Source organism: Mytilus trossulus, chromosome 10 (genome assembly GCF_036588685.1).
Source record: "Mytilus trossulus isolate FHL-02 chromosome 10, PNRI_Mtr1.1.1.hap1, whole genome shotgun sequence".
Classification (NCBI taxonomy): Eukaryota; Metazoa; Mollusca; class Bivalvia; order Mytilida; family Mytilidae; genus Mytilus; species Mytilus trossulus.
Window position 1 is genome coordinate 5,780,054 of NC_086382.1, and position 27,089 is coordinate 5,807,142.

At 33.5% G+C, this 27,089-nt stretch overlaps 20 non-coding genes across 20 annotated transcripts; 10 read left to right on the plus strand and 10 right to left on the minus strand.

Annotated features, from left to right (window-relative positions):
* Window positions 1-4,715: 4,715 nt before the first annotated feature.
* Window positions 4,716-4,796, minus strand: Trnal-uag (transfer RNA leucine (anticodon UAG)). Its single transcript has one exon. It is a non-coding gene; the product is annotated as a tRNA-Leu (tRNA).
* Window positions 4,797-5,169: 373 nt separating this feature from the next.
* On the plus strand, window positions 5,170-5,284 carry Trnal-caa (transfer RNA leucine (anticodon CAA)). The gene is made up of 2 exons: window positions 5,170-5,207; window positions 5,239-5,284. It is a non-coding gene; the product is annotated as a tRNA-Leu (tRNA).
* Window positions 5,285-6,034: 750 nt separating this feature from the next.
* Trnal-uag (transfer RNA leucine (anticodon UAG)) lies at window positions 6,035-6,115 on the minus strand. Its single transcript has one exon. It is a non-coding gene; the product is annotated as a tRNA-Leu (tRNA).
* Window positions 6,116-6,488: 373 nt separating this feature from the next.
* On the plus strand, window positions 6,489-6,603 carry Trnal-caa (transfer RNA leucine (anticodon CAA)). The gene is made up of 2 exons: window positions 6,489-6,526; window positions 6,558-6,603. It is a non-coding gene; the product is annotated as a tRNA-Leu (tRNA).
* Window positions 6,604-7,353: 750 nt separating this feature from the next.
* Trnal-uag (transfer RNA leucine (anticodon UAG)) lies at window positions 7,354-7,434 on the minus strand. The gene has a single exon. It is a non-coding gene; the product is annotated as a tRNA-Leu (tRNA).
* Window positions 7,435-7,807: 373 nt separating this feature from the next.
* Window positions 7,808-7,922, plus strand: Trnal-caa (transfer RNA leucine (anticodon CAA)). Its single transcript has 2 exons — window positions 7,808-7,845; window positions 7,877-7,922. It is a non-coding gene; the product is annotated as a tRNA-Leu (tRNA).
* Window positions 7,923-8,671: 749 nt separating this feature from the next.
* Trnal-uag (transfer RNA leucine (anticodon UAG)) lies at window positions 8,672-8,752 on the minus strand. The gene has a single exon. It is a non-coding gene; the product is annotated as a tRNA-Leu (tRNA).
* Window positions 8,753-9,125: 373 nt separating this feature from the next.
* On the plus strand, window positions 9,126-9,240 carry Trnal-caa (transfer RNA leucine (anticodon CAA)). Its single transcript has 2 exons — window positions 9,126-9,163; window positions 9,195-9,240. It is a non-coding gene; the product is annotated as a tRNA-Leu (tRNA).
* A 1,407-nt stretch (window positions 9,241-10,647) lies between these two features.
* On the minus strand, window positions 10,648-10,728 carry Trnal-uag (transfer RNA leucine (anticodon UAG)). The gene has a single exon. It is a non-coding gene; the product is annotated as a tRNA-Leu (tRNA).
* Window positions 10,729-11,101: 373 nt separating this feature from the next.
* On the plus strand, window positions 11,102-11,216 carry Trnal-caa (transfer RNA leucine (anticodon CAA)). The gene is made up of 2 exons: window positions 11,102-11,139; window positions 11,171-11,216. It is a non-coding gene; the product is annotated as a tRNA-Leu (tRNA).
* Window positions 11,217-11,966: 750 nt separating this feature from the next.
* On the minus strand, window positions 11,967-12,047 carry Trnal-uag (transfer RNA leucine (anticodon UAG)). The gene has a single exon. It is a non-coding gene; the product is annotated as a tRNA-Leu (tRNA).
* Window positions 12,048-12,420: 373 nt separating this feature from the next.
* On the plus strand, window positions 12,421-12,535 carry Trnal-caa (transfer RNA leucine (anticodon CAA)). Its single transcript has 2 exons — window positions 12,421-12,458; window positions 12,490-12,535. It is a non-coding gene; the product is annotated as a tRNA-Leu (tRNA).
* Window positions 12,536-13,284: 749 nt separating this feature from the next.
* On the minus strand, window positions 13,285-13,365 carry Trnal-uag (transfer RNA leucine (anticodon UAG)). The gene has a single exon. It is a non-coding gene; the product is annotated as a tRNA-Leu (tRNA).
* A 373-nt stretch (window positions 13,366-13,738) lies between these two features.
* Window positions 13,739-13,853, plus strand: Trnal-caa (transfer RNA leucine (anticodon CAA)). The gene is made up of 2 exons: window positions 13,739-13,776; window positions 13,808-13,853. It is a non-coding gene; the product is annotated as a tRNA-Leu (tRNA).
* A 5,676-nt stretch (window positions 13,854-19,529) lies between these two features.
* Trnal-uag (transfer RNA leucine (anticodon UAG)) lies at window positions 19,530-19,610 on the minus strand. Its single transcript has one exon. It is a non-coding gene; the product is annotated as a tRNA-Leu (tRNA).
* Window positions 19,611-19,983: 373 nt separating this feature from the next.
* Window positions 19,984-20,098, plus strand: Trnal-caa (transfer RNA leucine (anticodon CAA)). The gene is made up of 2 exons: window positions 19,984-20,021; window positions 20,053-20,098. It is a non-coding gene; the product is annotated as a tRNA-Leu (tRNA).
* A 750-nt stretch (window positions 20,099-20,848) lies between these two features.
* Window positions 20,849-20,929, minus strand: Trnal-uag (transfer RNA leucine (anticodon UAG)). The gene has a single exon. It is a non-coding gene; the product is annotated as a tRNA-Leu (tRNA).
* A 373-nt stretch (window positions 20,930-21,302) lies between these two features.
* Trnal-caa (transfer RNA leucine (anticodon CAA)) lies at window positions 21,303-21,417 on the plus strand. Its single transcript has 2 exons — window positions 21,303-21,340; window positions 21,372-21,417. It is a non-coding gene; the product is annotated as a tRNA-Leu (tRNA).
* A 750-nt stretch (window positions 21,418-22,167) lies between these two features.
* Window positions 22,168-22,248, minus strand: Trnal-uag (transfer RNA leucine (anticodon UAG)). The gene has a single exon. It is a non-coding gene; the product is annotated as a tRNA-Leu (tRNA).
* A 373-nt stretch (window positions 22,249-22,621) lies between these two features.
* On the plus strand, window positions 22,622-22,736 carry Trnal-caa (transfer RNA leucine (anticodon CAA)). Its single transcript has 2 exons — window positions 22,622-22,659; window positions 22,691-22,736. It is a non-coding gene; the product is annotated as a tRNA-Leu (tRNA).
* Window positions 22,737-27,089: the final 4,353 nt, after the last annotated feature.

Consider the following 27,089-nt stretch of genomic DNA (forward strand, 5'->3'; position numbering starts at 1 on the left):
GGTGATATATATTGTAGTAACAGTTTACATGGTAGAAGGGGTGTGGCTGTTTTAGTGAATAATAATTTTAAAAATAAGATAAAATGTGTATATAAAGACTCTGATGGCAGATTTATCCATATAACATATGAAGATGATGGACAATTGTTTAATGTAATTTCATTGTATGCACCAAATGTTAATGCTGAAAGAGTTATCTTTTTTAACTTTGTTAAACTGTATACGGAAAAGTTAGATAATTTGATAATTGGTGGGGATTTTAATACTTCTCTATCTATGCTAGATAGAGGTGGTAAAAGTAATCATGTTATTGATGAACCATGTAAAAAATTATGTGACTTGATTGAAAATAACAATTTGTATGATGTATGGCGTACTAGAAATAAAAGTTCTAGAATATTTTCATGGAAAAGAATTTGTAATGGAGAATTACAACAAAGTAGAATTGATTATTTTCTTGTAAATAAACAGTTATCTCCTTATGTTCAGAATGTATATTATAATACTACTAGTTTAAGTGATCATTCGTTTGTAATTATGAATTTTAACTGTAGTAATATTGAAAGAGGTCCTGGATTGTGGGTCCTCAATAATACATTATTATGTAATGAAGAATATGTAAGGAGAGTAAAAGAAATTATTTCTGATGAAAAAGAAAATGAATTATATAATAAAGATTTAATGATTTGGTGGGATAATCTTAAATATAAAATTAAAAGATATTCTCAAATTTTTTCTTCTAAAATGGCAAAAGAAAATAGAAGAGATTTTTATAGATTAGAAAGGCAAATCAATTTTTTATGTGAAAAAGCTGCTTGTGGTGTAGATATTGATGTAGCTAAGTTAGAAAGTTTGAAACTTGAGTTGTCAGCATATGAATTAGAAAAATGTAGAGGTGCAGTACTCAGATCAAAAGCTATTTGGGCTGTTGAGTCAGATAAATGTACAAAGTATTTTTTAAATTTGGAGAAATATAAACAAGAGAATAATTCTATTAAAGAATTACTAAATGAAAATAATGAATCAGTTTATGCTACTGAAGGTATTTTAGATTTACAATATAAATTTTATAAAGAATTGTACTCATGTGTAGATACAGATAATGATAAAATGTCAGAATTGTTAGATAGTGTAGATACAAAAATAGATGACAATGATTGTAATTTTTGTGATGCTGATATTTCACATGAAGAAATTTTTAAAGCAATAAATCAAATGTCAAAAAATAAAAGTCCAGGGTCTGATGGACTCACAGTTGAGTTTTACTGTCAATTTTATAATGAACTCAGAAATGTTTTATTTGATTTGTTTAATGTTATTGAAAAAGAAGGTGTTTTAGGCAGGTCTATGAAATGTGGAGTGATTAGTCTTATATATAAAAAGAAAGGTGATAAAAAGTCTTTGAAAAATTATAGACCTATTTCATTACTACAGGTTGATTATAAAATATTAGCCAGGATAATGGCAAATAGATTTAAGGTTGTATTGCCTAAGATTGTATCTAATGATCAAACATGTTGTATTATTGGTAGGGATATATCAAATAATATTGCAAATGTAAGAGATATTATAGAACTCATTGAAAAAGATGAACTTGAAGGGTATATAATGAAAATAGATCAGGAAAAAGCATTTGACAGAGTGAGTCATAAATATTTGTTATATGTGTTAAGAAAATATGGATTTGGTGATAGATTTGTAAAATGGATTGAAATATTTTATAATGGTATTAATAGTGCTGTAAAATGTAATGGATTTTTGACAAACTATTTTCATATTAAAAATGGTATTAGACAAGGCTGTCCTATAAGTGCATTATTGTATGTTTTAGCTGCTGAGCCTTTACATAATAAGATTGTTAAAAATGATTTGATAAAAGGTATTGTTATTCCAAATAGTGGAAAAGAAGGATTAATTTTTCAACATGCAGACGATACAACTTTATCTGTTTGTAATAAACAATCTATATCAGAAGTTTTTAAAGTTTTTGATTTATATAGTAGAGCAACTGGTGCTAAAATTAATAGACAAAAATCTGAAATTTTATGTGTTGGAAAGGGAGAATTGTCACCTGTAGAAAAACAGGAGTATGGTTTACAAGTATGTGATAATAATGTACAGTTACTTGGTGTTTATGTTGGAAAAAACAGAAATATATGTGATGATCTAAATTGGAAAGAAAAGATATCAAAATTGAAATCTCTTTTGAATATATGGTTACAAAGGCAATTAACATTGCAGGGTAGAGTTGTTGTTGTAAATACGTTAATGATGTCTAGATTTTGGTACACTCTTTTTGTATCCTCTATCCCGGAATGGGCTTATAATGAGATAAAGATTTTATGTGTTAATTTTGTATGGAATAAGAGATCTCATTTGGTGAATTATAATGTTATAATAAATCATAAATGTAATGGAGGTTTGCAATTAGTTGATATGAAATGTAAAATACATGCATTTAGACTAAAGTTTTTAGGAAGATTGATAAATGATGAATATGATGTACTATGGAAGCATACTTTTCTATACTTTGTGTCAAAGATTTATAATATGAATCTTGGTTTAGAAGTCTTGTTTATGCAAGTACCACGTTGTGAATTAAAATGTTTACCGATTGTGTATATTGAAATGTTAGAAGCTTGGTATATCTTGAGACAGAAGTCTGAATTGAAATTGAGTGTAGAAAATATATATGACCAACCATTGTTTAGGAATCCAGAGATTGTATTGAAGGATAAACCAATACTTTGGTATGATTTTATAAATGCTGGTATTATATCTCTTAAGGATATATGTTATGAGGTTAAAACAGGGTTTTTACCTGATTGTGCTGTTGTTGAAATAATACAAAATGTATTTGAAAATGCAAATGTAAAGAATGTAATTGATCGTTATCATTGTTTAATTTGTGCAATTCCTGATGACTGGAAGCAGACCGTGCAACGTGAATTGCATTATAGGAATGCAAAAAGAACAATAGACATTTCTGTTATTATTAATCATGTACCATTTGAGTTACCATTGTGTACTGTTAAAAAGCTGTATAATTGTTTATTAGATGATAATTGTAAAGATCCATGTGGTGTTGAAATGTGGAAAACACTGTTCAATATTGATGATAATGACATTAGTAAAATGTGGTGTAATGTAAATTTATTCTGGAAACCTGCAAAGTGTATTGAATTAGATTACAAAATACTTCATAATTGTATATTTACTAAAAGTAAATTTAAAAGAATTGGATGGTCAGATGATGATTTATGTGATGTTTGTGGTAGTGAAATTGAAGATCTATTACATATGTTAATAAACTGTGATGAACTGTTAGAATTTCATAACTATTTGTCTGAACTGTTTGTAAAATTATTTGAAAATTGCGATTCTGACAAAATAAGTGGTGTACAAAGTGAACATTTGCTACTATTTGGGTTAAATTGGAAAATGAAAGGTGTTAATGACAGTTTTGTTAACTTTCTGCTTTCAACTGCAAGATATTGTATATTTAGAAGAAGGAATATTATTATGAATGGCAAAACAAATGTTAATTTAGTTCAACTTTTTAAGTACGCACTGAAACATTATGTCATGTATTTTTATGTGTATATGTGTCAAAAAGGTAAAATGAAGTCTTTATTTGAAAAGAAATTTTTGCTTGATAATCCTCTGGTTAAAGAAGAAGATGATGATATAATATTTAAATTGTAGTAATTGTAAAATTGAAAATGTAAACTGATTGTGTCATGTAGACATTTATACAGAAGCTTGAAATTGAATGTTATAGACATTTTGAATTGATATTGACACTTGTGATAATGTTTTATGTATTTTAATGTGTATAATATGATGTCTTATTTTAATAAAGATAAAAAAAAAGGCGCCAGACTCAAGGTTAATACCTTCCCATTCGTGGGAATGAGTGTTCTGGTCCACTTATGTGGGCGTGGGTTCGAATCCCACATCTGACACCATATATTTTTGATCACTTTCTACACTTCATTTGTAACATGGTTTCATGAAATGGTCTTTTGCCAATTTGTTAACGGTTAAACCTTTAGTGTATAGAAAAAGCTATTACGAAAGAAAAAAAACCTCATATGCGACATTTATGTTAATATTCTTTCTTGTCCAAATCAGAGTGTCATAATTTAGTACGGTTATCAATTGCTGAACGATCAGTGGATTGAAAATAGCTTATGTAAACTCAGTTTGAGGAAAGAGCCAAATGAATCCTCAATAATCAAAAATAGATTTTACATAGTGGGTAGAACGTTAAAACGGAGGAGTGAGTTTTTAGGGCGGGAGAAGAAATTGTTCACTCTTGAATGCTATCCTTTTCCCAAAGAACGCTGAATTAACTTCATGTTTGTATTTTTAAGTTCGTGGATTGGATTTTCCCAACCACCGTTCAATACGCCTGAAGTCCGTGCAAATGTATAGCCGACTGGTGTGTCCAAAATGCAAACGGAAAAAAATATAGGTACTGACTGAAAGCATCAAGTGCATGAAAGTAGATAATTCGCAATTTGTATTCAGTTGGAAACGGGTAATATTTATTATCGTTCATTTGTAAGAATGTTTAAAAAAAAAAAAAAAACCACACACACATCGTTCGCGTTCTTAGCTAGCTAGCTCTCTCTCTCAAAATACTTGACAGGGTCGGAAAGAGTCTTTCATTCTTTTGGATAGAAAAATTGAACTGTTCAGTAAAAAATTCTTGGCAGCGGTGGGATTCGAACCCACGCCTCAATGAGACTGGTGCCTAAAACCAGCGCCTTAGACCGCTCGGCCACGCTACCTTACGACTTTTCTGCTGATATTTTATATATTTGTCAACTGGCTTCGTAAAAAAAAAGAATGTCGGTTTGTTTAGTTTGCCCTATACGGTTCTAGTGGGAAGTGTTCAAGTGAGAATTGAGGCTTAGGGAGTAAAAGAAAGTGAGACGAAATGAATGGCCCATCTTCAACTCCATTTGGAACAATTTTGAGTAATCATATAAAACGTCCATTTGGCAGATGAAAAAAAGGTTAGAAATGAGGAAACATTTCCTCAAATCTAAAATGCGCCAATTACGAATTTAATTAAAAACCAAAAGGACAAGTTATTCAGTTATAATGTTTTCCGTACCTTAGACGATGGTTAACTATTAAAATTAGCCGGATTGTTGTCATGTCAGGTTGGCCGAGTGGTCTAAGGCGCCAGACTCAAGGTTAATACCTTCCCATTCGTGGGAATGAGTGTTCTGGTCCACTTATGTGGGCGTGGGTTCGAATCCCACATCTGACACCATATATTTTTGATCACTTTCTACACTTCATTTGTAACATGGTTTCATGAAATGGTCTTTTGCCAATTTGTTAACGGTTAAACCTTTAGTGTATAGAAAAAGCTATTACGAAAGAAAAAAAACCTCATATGCGACATTTATGTTAATATTCTTTCTTGTCCAAATCAGAGTGTCATAATTTAGTACGGTTATCAATTGCTGAACGATCAGTGGATTGAAAATAGCTTATGTAAACTCAGTTTGAGGAAAGAGCCAAATGAATCCTCAATAATCAAAAATAGATTTTACATAGTGGGTAGAACGTTAAAACGGAGGAGTGAGTTTTTAGGGCGGGAGAAGAAATTGTTCACTCTTGAATGCTATCCTTTTCCCAAAGAACGCTGAATTAACTTCATGTTTGTATTTTTAAGTTCGTGGATTGGATTTTCCCAACCACCGTTCAATACGCCTGAAGTCCGTGCAAATGTATAGCCGACTGGTGTGTCCAAAATGCAAACGGAAAAAAATATAGGTACTGACTGAAAGCATCAAGTGCATGAAAGTAGATAATTCGCAATTTGTATTCAGTTGGAAACGGGTAATATTTATTATCGTTCATTTGTAAGAATGTTTAAAAAAAAAAAAAAAACCACACACACATCGTTCGCGTTCTTAGCTAGCTAGCTCTCTCTCTCAAAATACTTGACAGGGTCGGAAAGAGTCTTTCATTCTTTTGGATAGAAAAATTGAACTGTTCAGTAAAAAATTCTTGGCAGCGGTGGGATTCGAACCCACGCCTCAATGAGACTGGTGCCTAAAACCAGCGCCTTAGACCGCTCGGCCACGCTACCTTACGACTTTTCTGCTGATATTTTATATATTTGTCAACTGGCTTCGTAAAAAAAAAGAATGTCGGTTTGTTTAGTTTGCCCTATACGGTTCTAGTGGGAAGTGTTCAAGTGAGAATTGAGGCTTAGGGAGTAAAAGAAAGTGAGACGAAATGAATGGCCCATCTTCAACTCCATTTGGAACAATTTTGAGTAATCATATAAAACGTCCATTTGGCAGATGAAAAAAAGGTTAGAAATGAGGAAACATTTCCTCAAATCTAAAATGCGCCAATTACGAATTTAATTAAAAACCAAAAGGACAAGTTATTCAGTTATAATGTTTTCCGTACCTTAGACGATGGTTAACTATTAAAATTAGCCGGATTGTTGTCATGTCAGGTTGGCCGAGTGGTCTAAGGCGCCAGACTCAAGGTTAATACCTTCCCATTCGTGGGAATGAGTGTTCTGGTCCACTTATGTGGGCGTGGGTTCGAATCCCACATCTGACACCATATATTTTTGATCACTTTCTACACTTCATTTGTAACATGGTTTCATGAAATGGTCTTTTGCCAATTTGTTAACGGTTAAACCTTTAGTGTATAGAAAAAGCTATTACGAAAGAAAAAAAACCTCATATGCGACATTTATGTTAATATTCTTTCTTGTCCAAATCAGAGTGTCATAATTTAGTACGGTTATCAATTGCTGAACGATCAGTGGATTGAAAATAGCTTATGTAAACTCAGTTTGAGGAAAGAGCCAAATGAATCCTCAATAATCAAAAATAGATTTTACATAGTGGGTAGAACGTTAAAACGGAGGAGTGAGTTTTTAGGGCGGGAGAAGAAATTGTTCACTCTTGAATGCTATCCTTTTCCCAAAGAACGCTGAATTAACTTCATGTTTGTATTTTTAAGTTCGTGGATTGGATTTTCCCAACCACCGTTCAATACGCCTGAAGTCCGTGCAAATGTATAGCCGACTGGTGTGTCCAAAATGCAAACGGAAAAAAATATAGGTACTGACTGAAAGCATCAAGTGCATGAAAGTAGATAATTCGCAATTTGTATTCAGTTGGAAACGGGTAATATTTATTATCGTTCATTTGTAAGAATGTTTAAAAAAAAAAAAAAAAACACACACACATCGTTCGCGTTCTTAGCTAGCTAGCTCTCTCTCTCAAAATACTTGACAGGGTCGGAAAGAGTCTTTCATTCTTTTGGATAGAAAAATTGAACTGTTCAGTAAAAAATTCTTGGCAGCGGTGGGATTCGAACCCACGCCTCAATGAGACTGGTGCCTAAAACCAGCGCCTTAGACCGCTCGGCCACGCTACCTTACGACTTTTCTGCTGATATTTTATATATTTGTCAACTGGCTTCGTAAAAAAAAAGAATGTCGGTTTGTTTAGTTTGCCCTATACGGTTCTAGTGGGAAGTGTTCAAGTGAGAATTGAGGCTTAGGGAGTAAAAGAAAGTGAGACGAAATGAATGGCCCATCTTCAACTCCATTTGGAACAATTTTGAGTAATCATATAAAACGTCCATTTGGCAGATGAAAAAAAGGTTAGAAATGAGGAAACATTTCCTCAAATCTAAAATGCGCCAATTACGAATTTAATTAAAAACCAAAAGGACAAGTTATTCAGTTATAATGTTTTCCGTACCTTAGACGATGGTTAACTATTAAAATTAGCCGGATTGTTGTCATGTCAGGTTGGCCGAGTGGTCTAAGGCGCCAGACTCAAGGTTAATACCTTCCCATTCGTGGGAATGAGTGTTCTGGTCCACTTATGTGGGCGTGGGTTCGAATCCCACATCTGACACCATATATTTTTGATCACTTTCTACACTTCATTTGTAACATGGTTTCATGAAATGGTCTTTTGCCAATTTGTTAACGGTTAAACCTTTAGTGTATAGAAAAAGCTATTACGAAAGAAAAAAAACCTCATATGCGACATTTATGTTAATATTCTTTCTTGTCCAAATCAGAGTGTCATAATTTAGTACGGTTATCAATTGCTGAACGATCAGTGGATTGAAAATAGCTTATGTAAACTCAGTTTGAGGAAAGAGCCAAATGAATCCTCAATAATCAAAAATAGATTTTACATAGTGGGTAGAACGTTAAAACGGAGGAGTGAGTTTTTAGGGCGGGAGAAGAAATTGTTCTCTCTTGAATGCTATCCTTTTCCCAAAGAACGCTGAATTAACTTCATGTTTGTATTTTTAAGTTCGTGGATTGGATTTTCCCAACCACCGTTCAATACGCCTGAAGTCCGTGCAAATGTATAGCCGACTGGTGTGTCCAAAATGCAAACGGAAAAAAATATAGGTACTGACTGAAAGCATCAAGTGCATGAAAGTAGATAATTCGCAATTTGTATTCAGTTGGAAACGGGTAATATTTATTATCGTTCATTTGTAAGAATGTTTAAAAAAAAAAAAAAACCACACACACATCGTTCGCGTTCTTAGCTAGCTAGCTCTCTCTCTCAAAATACTTGACAGGGTCGGAAAGAGTCTTTCATTCTTTTGGATAGAAAAATTGAACTGTTCAGTAAAAAATTCTTGGCAGCGGTGGGATTCGAACCCACGCCTCAATGAGACTGGTGCCTAAAACCAGCGCCTTAGACCGCTCGGCCACGCTACCTTACGACTTTTCTGCTGATATTTTATATATTTGTCAACTGGCTTCGTAAAAAAAAAGAATGTCGGTTTGTTTAGTTTGCCCTATACGGTTCTAGTGGGAAGTGTTCAAGTGAGAATTGAGGCTTAGGGAGTAAAAGAAAGTGAGACGAAATGAATGGCCCATCTTCAACTCCATTTGGAACAATTTTGAGTAATCATATAAAACGTCCATTTGGCAGATGAAAAAAAGGTTAGAAATGAGGAAACATTTCCTCAAATCTAAAATGCGCCAATTACGAATTTAATTAAAAACCAAAAGGACAAGTTATTCAGTTATAATGTTTTCCGTACCTTAGACGATGGTTAACTATTAAAATTAGCCGGATTGTTGTCATGTCAGGTTGGCCGAGTGGTCTAAGGCGCCAGACTCAAGGTTAATACCTTCCCATTCGTGGGAATGAGTGTTCTGGTCCACTTATGTGGGCGTGGGTTCGAATCCCACATCTGACACCATATATTTTTGATCACTTTCTACACTTCATTTGTAACATGGTTTCATGAAATGGTCTTTTGCCAATTTGTTAACGGTTAAACCTTTAGTGTATAGAAAAAGCTATTACGAAAGAAAAAAAACCTCATATGCGACATTTATGTTAATATTCTTTCTTGTCCAAATCAGAGTGTCATAATTTAGTACGGTTATCAATTGCTGAACGATCAGTGGATTGAAAATAGCTTATGTAAACTCAGTTTGAGGAAAGAGCCAAATGAATCCTCAATAATCAAAAATAGATTTTACATAGTGGGTAGAACGTTAAAACGGAGGAGTGAGTTTTTAGGGCGGGAGAAGAAATTGTTCACTCTTGAATGCTATCCTTTTCCCAAAGAACGCTGAATTAACTTCATGTTTGTATTTTTAAGTTCGTGGATTGGATTTTCCCAACCACCGTTCAATACGCCTGAAGTCCGTGCAAAGGGTGCTATAAACAGTTTCGTATAAAAAACTAGGGGTTATTCCCTGACTAAAAATAACCATGGAGGGAAACCCCTGTTTATTAACTCAATTGGTGCAAAAGTATCATGTTTTTTGTGTTTGATTGTAAAAAATAGTTAATTAGCTTTCAATTAAAACAGGTTTAATGATTGAAATATTTTTAAAAATTAAATTAACTTTACATGTTTTGAGGGGAGACAACTTTGTAAACATCCTGTTTTTTTGGCAGTGAAAATTGAAAACTTATTTGCAGCCACTGTAGCTCTTTTCGGAGCAGGACACCGTACCCTGAAACAAGATTTTTTTGAAAGGCCAGGTAAAAACCTACAAATTTCATACAGTTTTGATTATGAAAAATGTGCATGGATCATGTCTTCATGTCTGTGCACATGACCTGGTTTCAAGTTTTTTCTGTCAAAATTAGAGCTTTTTTCCCCCATGTTTATTGGATGGAATGCTTTTAATATATTAAAAGTACACATTATTTTTATTTCATTATAAACTAGAGAACATTCTGATTCCAGTGATATCAAGTTTTATACAAGTATCTTTATTAATCAGTCCACCACTAAGGGTCACTTATGCATGGTCCCTAAAAATGTGACGTCATAGAAAAAAACCGTTGATTGCACCCAAATGTATAGCCGACTGGTGTGTCCAAAATGCAAACGGAAAAAAATATAGGTACTGACTGAAAGCATCAAGTGCATGAAAGTAGATAATTCGCAATTTGTATTCAGTTGGAAACGGGTAATATTTATTATCGTTCATTTGTAAGAATGTTTAAAAAAAAAAAAAAAAACCACACACACATCGTTCGCGTTCTTAGCTAGCTAGCTCTCTCTCTCAAAATACTTGACAGGGTCGGAAAGAGTCTTTCATTCTTTTGGATAGAAAAATTGAACTGTTCAGTAAAAAATTCTTGGCAGCGGTGGGATTCGAACCCACGCCTCAATGAGACTGGTGCCTAAAACCAGCGCCTTAGACCGCTCGGCCACGCTACCTTACGACTTTTCTGCTGATATTTTATATATTTGTCAACTGGCTTCGTAAAAAAAAAGAATGTCGGTTTGTTTAGTTTGCCCTATACGGTTCTAGTGGGAAGTGTTCAAGTGAGAATTGAGGCTTAGGGAGTAAAAGAAAGTGAGACGAAATGAATGGCCCATCTTCAACTCCATTTGGAACAATTTTGAGTAATCATATAAAACGTCCATTTGGCAGATGAAAAAAAGGTTAGAAATGAGGAAACATTTCCTCAAATCTAAAATGCGCCAATTACGAATTTAATTAAAAACCAAAAGGACAAGTTATTCAGTTATAATGTTTTCCGTACCTTAGACGATGGTTAACTATTAAAATTAGCCGGATTGTTGTCATGTCAGGTTGGCCGAGTGGTCTAAGGCGCCAGACTCAAAGTTAATACCTTCCCATTCGTGGGAATGAGTGTTCTGGTCCACTTATGTGGGCGTGGGTTCGAATCCCACATCTGACACCATATATTTTTGATCACTTTCTACACTTCATTTGTAACATGGTTTCATGAAATGGTCTTTTGCCAATTTGTTAACGGTTAAACCTTTAGTGTATAGAAAAAGCTATTACGAAAGAAAAAAAACCTCATATGCGACATTTATGTTAATATTCTTTCTTGTCCAAATCAGAGTGTCATAATTTAGTACGGTTATCAATTGCTGAACGATCAGTGGATTGAAAATAGCTTATGTAAACTCAGTTTGAGGAAAGAGCCAAATGAATCCTCAATAATCAAAAATAGATTTTACATAGTGGGTAGAACGTTAAAACGGAGGAGTGAGTTTTTAGGGCGGGAGAAGAAATTGTTCACTCTTGAATGCTATCCTTTTCCCAAAGAACGCTGAATTAACTTCATGTTTGTATTTTTAAGTTCGTGGATTGGATTTTCCCAACCACCGTTCAATACGCCTGAAGTCCGTGCAAATGTATAGCCGACTGGTGTGTCCAAAATGCAAACGGAAAAAAATATAGGTACTGACTGAAAGCATCAAGTGCATGAAAGTAGATAATTCGCAATTTGTATTCAGTTGGAAACGGGTAATATTTATTATCGTTCATTTGTAAGAATGTTTAAAAAAAAAAAAAAAAACACACACACATCGTTCGCGTTCTTAGCTAGCTAGCTCTCTCTCTCAAAATACTTGACAGGGTCGGAAAGAGTCTTTCATTCTTTTGGATAGAAAAATTGAACTGTTCAGTAAAAAATTCTTGGCAGCGGTGGGATTCGAACCCACGCCTCAATGAGACTGGTGCCTAAAACCAGCGCCTTAGACCGCTCGGCCACGCTACCTTACGACTTTTCTGCTGATATTTTATATATTTGTCAACTGGCTTCGTAAAAAAAAAGAATGTCGGTTTGTTTAGTTTGCCCTATACGGTTCTAGTGGGAAGTGTTCAAGTGAGAATTGAGGCTTAGGGAGTAAAAGAAAGTGAGACGAAATGAATGGCCCATCTTCAACTCCATTTGGAACAATTTTGAGTAATCATATAAAACGTCCATTTGGCAGATGAAAAAAAGGTTAGAAATGAGGAAACATTTCCTCAAATCTAAAATGCGCCAATTACGAATTTAATTAAAAACCAAAAGGACAAGTTATTCAGTTATAATGTTTTCCGTACCTTAGACGATGGTTAACTATTAAAATTAGCCGGATTGTTGTCATGTCAGGTTGGCCGAGTGGTCTAAGGCGCCAGACTCAAGGTTAATACCTTCCCATTCGTGGGAATGAGTGTTCTGGTCCACTTATGTGGGCGTGGGTTCGAATCCCACATCTGACACCATATATTTTTGATCACTTTCTACACTTCATTTGTAACATGGTTTCATGAAATGGTCTTTTGCCAATTTGTTAACGGTTAAACCTTTAGTGTATAGAAAAAGCTATTACGAAAGAAAAAAAACCTCATATGCGACATTTATGTTAATATTCTTTCTTGTCCAAATCAGAGTGTCATAATTTAGTACGGTTATCAATTGCTGAACGATCAGTGGATTGAAAATAGCTTATGTAAACTCAGTTTGAGGAAAGAGCCAAATGAATCCTCAATAATCAAAAATAGATTTTACATAGTGGGTAGAACGTTAAAACGGAGGAGTGAGTTTTTAGGGCGGGAGAAGAAATTGTTCTCTCTTGAATGCTATCCTTTTCCCAAAGAACGCTGAATTAACTTCATGTTTGTATTTTTAAGTTCGTGGATTGGATTTTCCCAACCACCGTTCAATACGCCTGAAGTCCGTGCAAATGTATAGCCGACTGGTGTGTCCAAAATGCAAACGGAAAAAAATATAGGTACTGACTGAAAGCATCAAGTGCATGAAAGTAGATAATTCGCAATTTGTATTCAGTTGGAAACGGGTAATATTTATTATCGTTCATTTGTAAGAATGTTTAAAAAAAAAAAAAAACCACACACACATCGTTCGCGTTCTTAGCTAGCTAGCTCTCTCTCTCAAAATACTTGACAGGGTCGGAAAGAGTCTTTCATTCTTTTGGATAGAAAAATTGAACTGTTCAGTAAAAAATTCTTGGCAGCGGTGGGATTCGAACCCACGCCTCAATGAGACTGGTGCCTAAAACCAGCGCCTTAGACCGCTCGGCCACGCTACCTTACGACTTTTCTGCTGATATTTTATATATTTGTCAACTGGCTTCGTAAAAAAAAAGAATGTCGGTTTGTTTAGTTTGCCCTATACGGTTCTAGTGGGAAGTGTTCAAGTGAGAATTGAGGCTTAGGGAGTAAAAGAAAGTGAGACGAAATGAATGGCCCATCTTCAACTCCATTTGGAACAATTTTGAGTAATCATATAAAACGTCCATTTGGCAGATGAAAAAAAGGTTAGAAATGAGGAAACATTTCCTCAAATCTAAAATGCGCCAATTACGAATTTAATTAAAAACCAAAAGGACAAGTTATTCAGTTATAATGTTTTCCGTACCTTAGACGATGGTTAACTATTAAAATTAGCCGGATTGTTGTCATGTCAGGTTGGCCGAGTGGTCTAAGGCGCCAGACTCAAGGTTAATACCTTCCCATTCGTGGGAATGAGTGTTCTGGTCCACTTATGTGGGCGTGGGTTCGAATCCCACATCTGACACCATATATTTTTGATCACTTTCTACACTTCATTTGTAACATGGTTTCATGAAATGGTCTTTTGCCAATTTGTTAACGGTTAAACCTTTAGTGTATAGAAAAAGCTATTACGAAAGAAAAAAAACCTCATATGCGACATTTATGTTAATATTCTTTCTTGTCCAAATCAGAGTGTCATAATTTAGTACGGTTATCAATTGCTGAACGATCAGTGGATTGAAAATAGCTTATGTAAACTCAGTTTGAGGAAAGAGCCAAATGAATCCTCAATAATCAAAAATAGATTTTACATAGTGGGTAGAACGTTAAAACGGAGGAGTGAGTTTTTAGGGCGGGAGAAGAAATTGTTCACTCTTGAATGCTATCCTTTTCCCAAAGAACGCTGAATTAACTTCATGTTTGTATTTTTAAGTTCGTGGATTGGATTTTCCCAACCACCGTTCAATACGCCTGAAGTCCGTGCAAAGGGTGCTATAAACAGTTTCGTATAAAAAACTAGGGGTTATTCCCTGACTAAAAATAACCATGGAGGGAAACCCCTGTTTATTAACTCAATTGGTGCAAAAGTATCATGTTTTTTGTGTTTGATTGTAAAAAATAGTTAATTAGCTTTCAATTAAAACAGGTTTAATGATTGAAATATTTTTAAAAATTAAATTAACTTTACATGTTTTGAGGGGAGACAACTTTGTAAACATCCTGTTTTTTTGGCAGTGAAAATTGAAAACTTATTTGCAGCCACTGTAGCTCTTTTCGGAGCAGGAAACCGTACCCTGAAACAAGATTTTTTTGAAAGGCCAGGTAAAAACCTACAAATTTCATACAGTTTTGATTATGAAAAATGTGCATGGATCATGTCTTCATGTCTGTGCACATGACCTGGTTTCAAGTTTTTTCTGTCAAAATTAGAGCTTTTTTCCCCCATGTTTATTGGATGGAATGCTTTTAATATATTAAAAGTACACATTATTTTTATTTCATTATAAACTAGAGAACATTCTGATTCCAGTGATATCAAGTTTTATACAAGTATCTTTATTAATCAGTCCACCACTAAGGGTCACTTATGCATGGTCCCTAAAAATGTGACGTCATAGAAAAAAACCGTTGATTGCACCCTTAAAGGGACAAATATATATTAAAGTGATGTTTTAGCATAGAAAAGTGCATGCGAATGGAGTAAAATAATTCTGAAAAATATTGTACAGCATGTATACATTAATTTAAAAGCATCAGTTTGGTATATTTAATGCAAATATTACAGATTTGTACATAGCAACCAGAAATAAGAAAACCAGACTCTGCGCGAATATTGAAGTTTTTTGCATCTTTTTGCGACGTCATGATTTTTTATTCAATCTCTCATATATTTGAAACCATAGGTTGCACATTTAAAGTGTAGATATTTTCTACTTTGACCTTTACTACTGATCAGTGTGACATAAATCTTAATTCATTATATTATATATTTGGTACTTTTTATAGTCTTAAAGGTACATGTGCCATTCCTAAGAAAAACACTTTTTCCATATTTTTCTCAACTCAGCTATAACTTAGTTCACATAATACTAGGGACAAAATATATTTCAAGTAACTTTAGTCATGCTTATTTCATAGTTTTTATTCTATTTATTCAAAAGAAACCCTATTTTATGAATTATTTTCTTTGTAAAACTGATGAAAATGAGATACAGGAAATGTTTGGAATTAGCTGGTTTAACTGTTTGCCACTGGCCAATATGTCAGTACTACGCAACATGAGAAAAGAGCTGTATTATCACTATTCGTGGTCACAATCCTTAAAGTAAGACATCATTTTAATCGGTATAGTGTACAGATTCAGAAAAGCTAAGAAATTTTAATATATTGAATATAAAGTTTTGCCTTAAGGGTGCTATAAACAGTTTCGTATAAAAAACTAGGGGTTATTCCCTGACTAAAAATAACCATGGAGGGAAACCCCTGTTTATTAACTCAATTGGTGCAAAAGTATCATGTTTTTTGTGTTTGATTGTAAAAAATAGTTAATTAGCTTTCAATTAAAACAGGTTTAATGATTGAAATATTTTTAAAAATTAAATTAACTTTACATGTTTTGAGGGGAGACAACTTTGTAAACATCCTGTTTTTTTGGCAGTGAAAATTGAAAACTTATTTGCAGCCACTGTAGCTCTTTTCGGAGCAGGAAACCGTACCCTGAAACAAGATTTTTTTGAAAGGCCAGGTAAAAACCTACAAATTTCATACAGTTTTGATTATGAAAAATGTGCATGGATCATGTCTTCATGTCTGTGCACATGACCTGGTTTCAAGTTTTTTCTGTCAAAATTAGAGCTTTTTTCCCCCATGTTTATTGGATGGAATGCTTTTAATATATTAAAAGTACACATTATTTTTATTTCATTATAAACTAGAGAACATTCTGATTCCAGTGATATCAAGTTTTATACAAGTATCTTTATTAATCAGTCCACCACTAAGGGTCACTTATGCATGGTCCCTAAAAATGTGACGTCATAGAAAAAAACCGTTGATTGCACCCTTAAAGGGACAAATATATATTAAAGTGATGTTTTAGCATAGAAAAGTGCATGCGAATGGAGTAAAATAATTCTGAAAAATATTGTACAGCATGTATACATTAATTTAAAAGCATCAGTTTGGTATATTTAATGCAAATATTACAGATTTGTACATAGCAACCAGAAATAAGAAAACCAGACTCTGCGCGAATATTGAAGTTTTTTGCATCTTTTTGCGACGTCATGATTTTTTATTCAATCTCTCATATATTTGAAACCATAGGTTGCACATTTAAAGTGTAGATATTTTCTACTTTGACCTTTACTACTGATCAGTGTGACATAAATCTTAATTCATTATATTATATATTTGGTACTTTTTATAGTCTTAAAGGTACATGTGCCATTCCTAAGAAAAACACTTTTTCCATATTTTTCTCAACTCAGCTATAACTTAGTTCACATAATACTAGGGACAAAATATATTTCAAGTAACTTTAGTCATGCTTATTTCATAGTTTTTATTCTATTTATTCAAAAGAAACCCTATTTTATGAATTATTTTCTTTGTAAAACTGATGAAAATGAGATACAGGAAATGTTTGGAATTAGCTGGTTTAACTGTTTGCCACTGGCCAATATGTCAGTACTACGCAACATGAGAAAAGAGCTGTATTATCACTATTCGTGGTCACAATCCTTAAAGTAAGACATCATTTTAATCGGTATAGTGTACAGATTCAGAAAAGCTAAGAAATTTTAATATATTGAATATAAAGTTTTGCCTTAAGGGTGCTATAAACAGTTTCGTATAAAAAACTAGGGGTTATTCCCTGACTAAAAATAACCATGGAGGGAAACCCCTGTTTATTAACTCAATTGGTGCAAAAGTATCATGTTTTTTGTGTTTGATTGTAAAAAATAGTTAATTAGCTTTCAATTAAAACAGGTTTAATGATTGAAATATTTTTAAAAATTAAATTAACTTTACATGTTTTGAGGGGAGACAACTTTGTAAACATCCTGTTTTTTTGGCAGTGAAAATTGAAAACTTATTTGCAGCCACTGTAGCTCTTTTCGGAGCAGGAAACCGTACCCTGAAACAAGATTTTTTTGAAAGGCCAGGTAAAAACCTACAAATTTCATACAGTTTTGATTATGAAAAATGTGCATGGATCATGTCTTCATGTCTGTGCACATGACCTGGTTTCAAGTTTTTTCTGTCAAAATTAGAGCTTTTTTCCCCCATGTTTATTGGATGGAATGCTTTTAATATATTAAAAGTACACATTATTTTTATTTCATTATAAACTAGAGAACATTCTGATTCCAGTGATATCAAGTTTTATACAAGTATCTTTATTAATCAGTCCACCACTAAGGGTCACTTATGCATGGTCCCTAAAAATGTGACGTCATAGAAAAAAACCGTTGATTGCACCCTTAAAGGGACAAATATATATTAAAGTGATGTTTTAGCATAGAAAAGTGCATGCGAATGGAGTAAAATAATTCTGAAAAATATTGTACAGCATGTATACATTAATTTAAAAGCATCAGTTTGGTATATTTAATGCAAATATTACAGATTTGTACATAGCAACCAGAAATAAGAAAACCAGACTCTGCGCGAATATTGAAGTTTTTTGCATCTTTTTGCGACGTCATGATTTTTTATTCAATCTCTCATATATTTGAAACCATAGGTTGCACATTTAAAGTGTAGATATTTTCTACTTTGACCTTTACTACTGATCAGTGTGACATAAATCTTAATTCATTATATTATATATTTGGTACTTTTTATAGTCTTAAAGGTACATGTGCCATTCCTAAGAAAAACACTTTTTCCATATTTTTCTCAACTCAGCTATAACTTAGTTCACATAATACTAGGGACAAAATATATTTCAAGTAACTTTAGTCATGCTTATTTCATAGTTTTTATTCTATTTATTCAAAAGAAACCCTATTTTATGAATTATTTTCTTTGTAAAACTGATGAAAATGAGATACAGGAAATGTTTGGAATTAGCTGGTTTAACTGTTTGCCACTGGCCAATATGTCAGTACTACGCAACATGAGAAAAGAGCTGTATTATCACTATTCGTGGTCACAATCCTTAAAGTAAGACATCATTTTAATCGGTATAGTGTACAGATTCAGAAAAGCTAAGAAATTTTAATATATTGAATATAAAGTTTTGCCTTAAGGGTGCTATAAACAGTTTCGTATAAAAAACTAGGGGTTATTCCCTGACTAAAAATAACCATGGAGGGAAACCCCTGTTTATTAACTCAATTGGTGCAAAAGTATCATGTTTTTTGTGTTTGATTGTAAAAAATAGTTAATTAGCTTTCAATTAAAACAGGTTTAATGATTGAAATATTTTTAAAAATTAAATTAACTTTACATGTTTTGAGGGGAGACAACTTTGTAAACATCCTGTTTTTTTGGCAGTGAAAATTGAAAACTTATTTGCAGCCACTGTAGCTCTTTTCGGAGCAGGAAACCGTACCCTGAAACAAGATTTTTTTGAAAGGCCAGGTAAAAACCTACAAATTTCATACAGTTTTGATTATGAAAAATGTGCATGGATCATGTCTTCATGTCTGTGCACATGACCTGGTTTCAAGTTTTTTCTGTCAAAATTAGAGCTTTTTTCCCCCATGTTTATTGGATGGAATGCTTTTAATATATTAAAAGTACACATTATTTTTATTTCATTATAAACTAGAGAACATTCTGATTCCAGTGATATCAAGTTTTATACAAGTATCTTTATTAATCAGTCCACCACTAAGGGTCACTTATGCATGGTCCCTAAAAATGTGACGTCATAGAAAAAAACCGTTGATTGCACCCAAATGTATAGCCGACTGGTGTGTCCAAAATGCAAACGGAAAAAAATATAGGTACTGACTGAAAGCATCAAGTGCATGAAAGTAGATAATTCGCAATTTGTATTCAGTTGGAAACGGGTAATATTTATTATCGTTCATTTGTAAGAATGTTTAAAAAAAAAAAAAAAAACCACACACACATCGTTCGCGTTCTTAGCTAGCTAGCTCTCTCTCTCAAAATACTTGACAGGGTCGGAAAGAGTCTTTCATTCTTTTGGATAGAAAAATTGAACTGTTCAGTAAAAAATTCTTGGCAGCGGTGGGATTCGAACCCACGCCTCAATGAGACTGGTGCCTAAAACCAGCGCCTTAGACCGCTCGGCCACGCTACCTTACGACTTTTCTGCTGATATTTTATATATTTGTCAACTGGCTTCGTAAAAAAAAAGAATGTCGGTTTGTTTAGTTTGCCCTATACGGTTCTAGTGGGAAGTGTTCAAGTGAGAATTGAGGCTTAGGGAGTAAAAGAAAGTGAGACGAAATGAATGGCCCATCTTCAACTCCATTTGGAACAATTTTGAGTAATCATATAAAACGTCCATTTGGCAGATGAAAAAAAGGTTAGAAATGAGGAAACATTTCCTCAAATCTAAAATGCGCCAATTACGAATTTAATTAAAAACCAAAAGGACAAGTTATTCAGTTATAATGTTTTCCGTACCTTAGACGATGGTTAACTATTAAAATTAGCCGGATTGTTGTCATGTCAGGTTGGCCGAGTGGTCTAAGGCGCCAGACTCAAAGTTAATACCTTCCCATTCGTGGGAATGAGTGTTCTGGTCCACTTATGTGGGCGTGGGTTCGAATCCCACATCTGACACCATATATTTTTGATCACTTTCTACACTTCATTTGTAACATGGTTTCATGAAATGGTCTTTTGCCAATTTGTTAACGGTTAAACCTTTAGTGTATAGAAAAAGCTATTACGAAAGAAAAAAAACCTCATATGCGACATTTATGTTAATATTCTTTCTTGTCCAAATCAGAGTGTCATAATTTAGTACGGTTATCAATTGCTGAACGATCAGTGGATTGAAAATAGCTTATGTAAACTCAGTTTGAGGAAAGAGCCAAATGAATCCTCAATAATCAAAAATAGATTTTACATAGTGGGTAGAACGTTAAAACGGAGGAGTGAGTTTTTAGGGCGGGAGAAGAAATTGTTCACTCTTGAATGCTATCCTTTTCCCAAAGAACGCTGAATTAACTTCATGTTTGTATTTTTAAGTTCGTGGATTGGATTTTCCCAACCACCGTTCAATACGCCTGAAGTCCGTGCAAATGTATAGCCGACTGGTGTGTCCAAAATGCAAACGGAAAAAAATATAGGTACTGACTGAAAGCATCAAGTGCATGAAAGTAGATAATTCGCAATTTGTATTCAGTTGGAAACGGGTAATATTTATTATCGTTCATTTGTAAGAATGTTTAAAAAAAAAAAAAAAAACACACACACATCGTTCGCGTTCTTAGCTAGCTAGCTCTCTCTCTCAAAATACTTGACAGGGTCGGAAAGAGTCTTTCATTCTTTTGGATAGAAAAATTGAACTGTTCAGTAAAAAATTCTTGGCAGCGGTGGGATTCGAACCCACGCCTCAATGAGACTGGTGCCTAAAACCAGCGCCTTAGACCGCTCGGCCACGCTACCTTACGACTTTTCTGCTGATATTTTATATATTTGTCAACTGGCTTCGTAAAAAAAAAGAATGTCGGTTTGTTTAGTTTGCCCTATACGGTTCTAGTGGGAAGTGTTCAAGTGAGAATTGAGGCTTAGGGAGTAAAAGAAAGTGAGACGAAATGAATGGCCCATCTTCAACTCCATTTGGAACAATTTTGAGTAATCATATAAAACGTCCATTTGGCAGATGAAAAAAAGGTTAGAAATGAGGAAACATTTCCTCAAATCTAAAATGCGCCAATTACGAATTTAATTAAAAACCAAAAGGACAAGTTATTCAGTTATAATGTTTTCCGTACCTTAGACGATGGTTAACTATTAAAATTAGCCGGATTGTTGTCATGTCAGGTTGGCCGAGTGGTCTAAGGCGCCAGACTCAAGGTTAATACCTTCCCATTCGTGGGAATGAGTGTTCTGGTCCACTTATGTGGGCGTGGGTTCGAATCCCACATCTGACACCATATATTTTTGATCACTTTCTACACTTCATTTGTAACATGGTTTCATGAAATGGTCTTTTGCCAATTTGTTAACGGTTAAACCTTTAGTGTATAGAAAAAGCTATTACGAAAGAAAAAAAACCTCATATGCGACATTTATGTTAATATTCTTTCTTGTCCAAATCAGAGTGTCATAATTTAGTACGGTTATCAATTGCTGAACGATCAGTGGATTGAAAATAGCTTATGTAAACTCAGTTTGAGGAAAGAGCCAAATGAATCCTCAATAATCAAAAATAGATTTTACATAGTGGGTAGAACGTTAAAACGGAGGAGTGAGTTTTTAGGGCGGGAGAAGAAATTGTTCTCTCTTGAATGCTATCCTTTTCCCAAAGAACGCTGAATTAACTTCATGTTTGTATTTTTAAGTTCGTGGATTGGATTTTCCCAACCACCGTTCAATACGCCTGAAGTCCGTGCAAATGTATAGCCGACTGGTGTGTCCAAAATGCAAACGGAAAAAAATATAGGTACTGACTGAAAGCATCAAGTGCATGAAAGTAGATAATTCGCAATTTGTATTCAGTTGGAAACGGGTAATATTTATTATCGTTCATTTGTAAGAATGTTTAAAAAAAAAAAAAAAACCACACACACATCGTTCGCGTTCTTAGCTAGCTAGCTCTCTCTCTCAAAATACTTGACAGGGTCGGAAAGAGTCTTTCATTCTTTTGGATAGAAAAATTGAACTGTTCAGTAAAAAATTCTTGGCAGCGGTGGGATTCGAACCCACGCCTCAATGAGACTGGTGCCTAAAACCAGCGCCTTAGACCGCTCGGCCACGCTACCTTACGACTTTTCTGCTGATATTTTATATATTTGTCAACTGGCTTCGTAAAAAAAAAGAATGTCGGTTTGTTTAGTTTGCCCTATACGGTTCTAGTGGGAAGTGTTCAAGTGAGAATTGAGGCTTAGGGAGTAAAAGAAAGTGAGACGAAATGAATGGCCCATCTTCAACTCCATTTGGAACAATTTTGAGTAATCATATAAAACGTCCATTTGGCAGATGAAAAAAAGGTTAGAAATGAGGAAACATTTCCTCAAATCTAAAATGCGCCAATTACGAATTTAATTAAAAACCAAAAGGACAAGTTATTCAGTTATAATGTTTTCCGTACCTTAGACGATGGTTAACTATTAAAATTAGCCGGATTGTTGTCATGTCAGGTTGGCCGAGTGGTCTAAGGCGCCAGACTCAAGGTTAATACCTTCCCATTCGTGGGAATGAGTGTTCTGGTCCACTTATGTGGGCGTGGGTTCGAATCCCACATCTGACACCATATATTTTTGATCACTTTCTACACTTCATTTGTAACATGGTTTCATGAAATGGTCTTTTGCCAATTTGTTAACGGTTAAACCTTTAGTGTATAGAAAAAGCTATTACGAAAGAAAAAAAACCTCATATGCGACATTTATGTTAATATTCTTTCTTGTCCAAATCAGAGTGTCATAATTTAGTACGGTTATCAATTGCTGAACGATCAGTGGATTGAAAATAGCTTATGTAAACTCAGTTTGAGGAAAGAGCCAAATGAATCCTCAATAATCAAAAATAGATTTTACATAGTGGGTAGAACGTTAAAACGGAGGAGTGAGTTTTTAGGGCGGGAGAAGAAATTGTTCACTCTTGAATGCTATCCTTTTCCCAAAGAACGCTGAATTAACTTCATGTTTGTATTTTTAAGTTCGTGGATTGGATTTTCCCAACCACCGTTCAATACGCCTGAAGTCCGTGCAAAGGGTGCTATAAACAGTTTCGTATAAAAAACTAGGGGTTATTCCCTGACTAAAAATAACCATGGAGGGAAACCCCTGTTTATTAACTCAATTGGTGCAAAAGTATCATGTTTTTTGTGTTTGATTGTAAAAAATAGTTAATTAGCTTTCAATTAAAACAGGTTTAATGATTGAAATATTTTTAAAAATTAAATTAACTTTACATGTTTTGAGGGGAGACAACTTTGTAAACATCCTGTTTTTTTGGCAGTGAAAATTGAAAACTTATTTGCAGCCACTGTAGCTCTTTTCGGAGCAGGAAACCGTACCCTGAAACAAGATTTTTTTGAAAGGCCAGGTAAAAACCTACAAATTTCATACAGTTTTGATTATGAAAAATGTGCATGGATCATGTCTTCATGTCTGTGCACATGACCTGGTTTCAAGTTTTTTCTGTCAAAATTAGAGCTTTTTTCCCCCATGTTTATTGGATGGAATGCTTTTAATATATTAAAAGTACACATTATTTTTATTTCATTATAAACTAGAGAACATTCTGATTCCAGTGATATCAAGTTTTATACAAGTATCTTTATTAATCAGTCCACCACTAAGGGTCACTTATGCATGGTCCCTAAAAATGTGACGTCATAGAAAAAAACCGTTGATTGCACCCTTAAAGGGACAAATATATATTAAAGTGATGTTTTAGCATAGAAAAGTGCATGCGAATGGAGTAAAATAATTCTGAAAAATATTGTACAGCATGTATACATTAATTTAAAAGCATCAGTTTGGTATATTTAATGCAAATATTACAGATTTGTACATAGCAACCAGAAATAAGAAAACCAGACTCTGCGCGAATATTGAAGTTTTTTGCATCTTTTTGCGACGTCATGATTTTTTATTCAATCTCTCATATATTTGAAACCATAGGTTGCACATTTAAAGTGTAGATATTTTCTACTTTGACCTTTACTACTGATCAGTGTGACATAAATCTTAATTCATTATATTATATATTTGGTACTTTTTATAGTCTTAAAGGTACATGTGCCATTCCTAAGAAAAACACTTTTTCCATATTTTTCTCAACTCAGCTATAACTTAGTTCACATAATACTAGGGACAAAATATATTTCAAGTAACTTTAGTCATGCTTATTTCATAGTTTTTATTCTATTTATTCAAAAGAAACCCTATTTTATGAATTATTTTCTTTGTAAAACTGATGAAAATGAGATACAGGAAATGTTTGGAATTAGCTGGTTTAACTGTTTGCCACTGGCCAATATGTCAGTACTACGCAACATGAGAAAAGAGCTGTATTATCACTATTCGTGGTCACAATCCTTAAAGTAAGACATCATTTTAATCGGTATAGTGTACAGATTCAGAAAAGCTAAGAAATTTTAATATATTGAATATAAAGTTTTGCCTTAAGGGTGCTATAAACAGTTTCGTATAAAAAACTAGGGGTTATTCCCTGACTAAAAATAACCATGGAGGGAAACCCCTGTTTATTAACTCAATTGGTGCAAAAGTATCATGTTTTTTGTGTTTGATTGTAAAAAATAGTTAATTAGCTTTCAATTAAAACAGGTTTAATGATTGAAATATTTTTAAAAATTAAATTAACTTTACATGTTTTGAGGGGAGACAACTTTGTAAACATCCTGTTTTTTTGGCAGTGAAAATTGAAAACTTATTTGCAGCCACTGTAGCTCTTTTCGGAGCAGGAAACCGTACCCTGAAACAAGATTTTTTTGAAAGGCCAGGTAAAAACCTACAAATTTCATACAGTTTTGATTATGAAAAATGTGCATGGATCATGTCTTCATGTCTGTGCACATGACCTGGTTTCAAGTTTTTTCTGTCAAAATTAGAGCTTTTTTCCCCCATGTTTATTGGATGGAATGCTTTTAATATATTAAAAGTACACATTATTTTTATTTCATTATAAACTAGAGAACATTCTGATTCCAGTGATATCAAGTTTTATACAAGTATCTTTATTAATCAGTCCACCACTAAGGGTCACTTATGCATGGTCCCTAAAAATGTGACGTCATAGAAAAAAACCGTTGATTGCACCCTTAAAGGGACAAATATATATTAAAGTGATGTTTTAGCATAGAAAAGTGCATGCGAATGGAGTAAAATAATTCTGAAAAATATTGTACAGCATGTATACATTAATTTAAAAGCATCAGTTTGGTATATTTAATGCAAATATTACAGATTTGTACATAGCAACCAGAAATAAGAAAACCAGACTCTGCGCGAATATTGAAGTTTTTTGCATCTTTTTGCGACGTCATGATTTTTTATTCAATCTCTCATATATTTGAAACCATAGGTTGCACATTTAAAGTGTAGATATTTTCTACTTTGACCTTTACTACTGATCAGTGTGACATAAATCTTAATTCATTATATTATATATTTGGTACTTTTTATAGTCTTAAAGGTACATGTGCCATTCCTAAGAAAAACACTTTTTCCATATTTTTCTCAACTCAGCTATAACTTAGTTCACATAATACTAGGGACAAAATATATTTCAAGTAACTTTAGTCATGCTTATTTCATAGTTTTTATTCTATTTATTCAAAAGAAACCCTATTTTATGAATTATTTTCTTTGTAAAACTGATGAAAATGAGATACAGGAAATGTTTGGAATTAGCTGGTTTAACTGTTTGCCACTGGCCAATATGTCAGTACTACGCAACATGAGAAAAGAGCTGTATTATCACTATTCGTGGTCACAATCCTTAAAGTAAGACATCATTTTAATCGGTATAGTGTACAGATTCAGAAAAGCTAAGAAATTTTAATATATTGAATATAAAGTTTTGCCTTAAGGGTGCTATAAACAGTTTCGTATAAAAAACTAGGGGTTATTCCCTGACTAAAAATAACCATGGAGGGAAACCCCTGTTTATTAACTCAATTGGTGCAAAAGTATCATGTTTTTTGTGTTTGATTGTAAAAAATAGTTAATTAGCTTTCAATTAAAACAGGTTTAATGATTGAAATATTTTTAAAAATTAAATTAACTTTACATGTTTTGAGGGGAGACAACTTTGTAAACATCCTGTTTTTTTGGCAGTGAAAATTGAAAACTTATTTGCAGCCACTGTAGCTCTTTTCGGAGCAGGAAACCGTACCCTGAAACAAGATTTTTTTGAAAGGCCAGGTAAAAACCTACAAATTTCATACAGTTTTGATTATGAAAAATGTGCATGGATCATGTCTTCATGTCTGTGCACATGACCTGGTTTCAAGTTTTTTCTGTCAAAATTAGAGCTTTTTTCCCCCATGTTTATTGGATGGAATGCTTTTAATATATTAAAAGTACACATTATTTTTATTTCATTATAAACTAGAGAACATTCTGATTCCAGTGATATCAAGTTTTATACAAGTATCTTTATTAATCAGTCCACCACTAAGGGTCACTTATGCATGGTCCCTAAAAATGTGACGTCATAGAAAAAAACCGTTGATTGCACCCTTAAAGGGACAAATATATATTAAAGTGATGTTTTAGCATAGAAAAGTGCATGCGAATGGAGTAAAATAATTCTGAAAAATATTGTACAGCATGTATACATTAATTTAAAAGCATCAGTTTGGTATATTTAATGCAAATATTACAGATTTGTACATAGCAACCAGAAATAAGAAAACCAGACTCTGCGCGAATATTGAAGTTTTTTGCATCTTTTTGCGACGTCATGATTTTTTATTCAATCTCTCATATATTTGAAACCATAGGTTGCACATTTAAAGTGTAGATATTTTCTACTTTGACCTTTACTACTGATCAGTGTGACATAAATCTTAATTCATTATATTATATATTTGGTACTTTTTATAGTCTTAAAGGTACATGTGCCATTC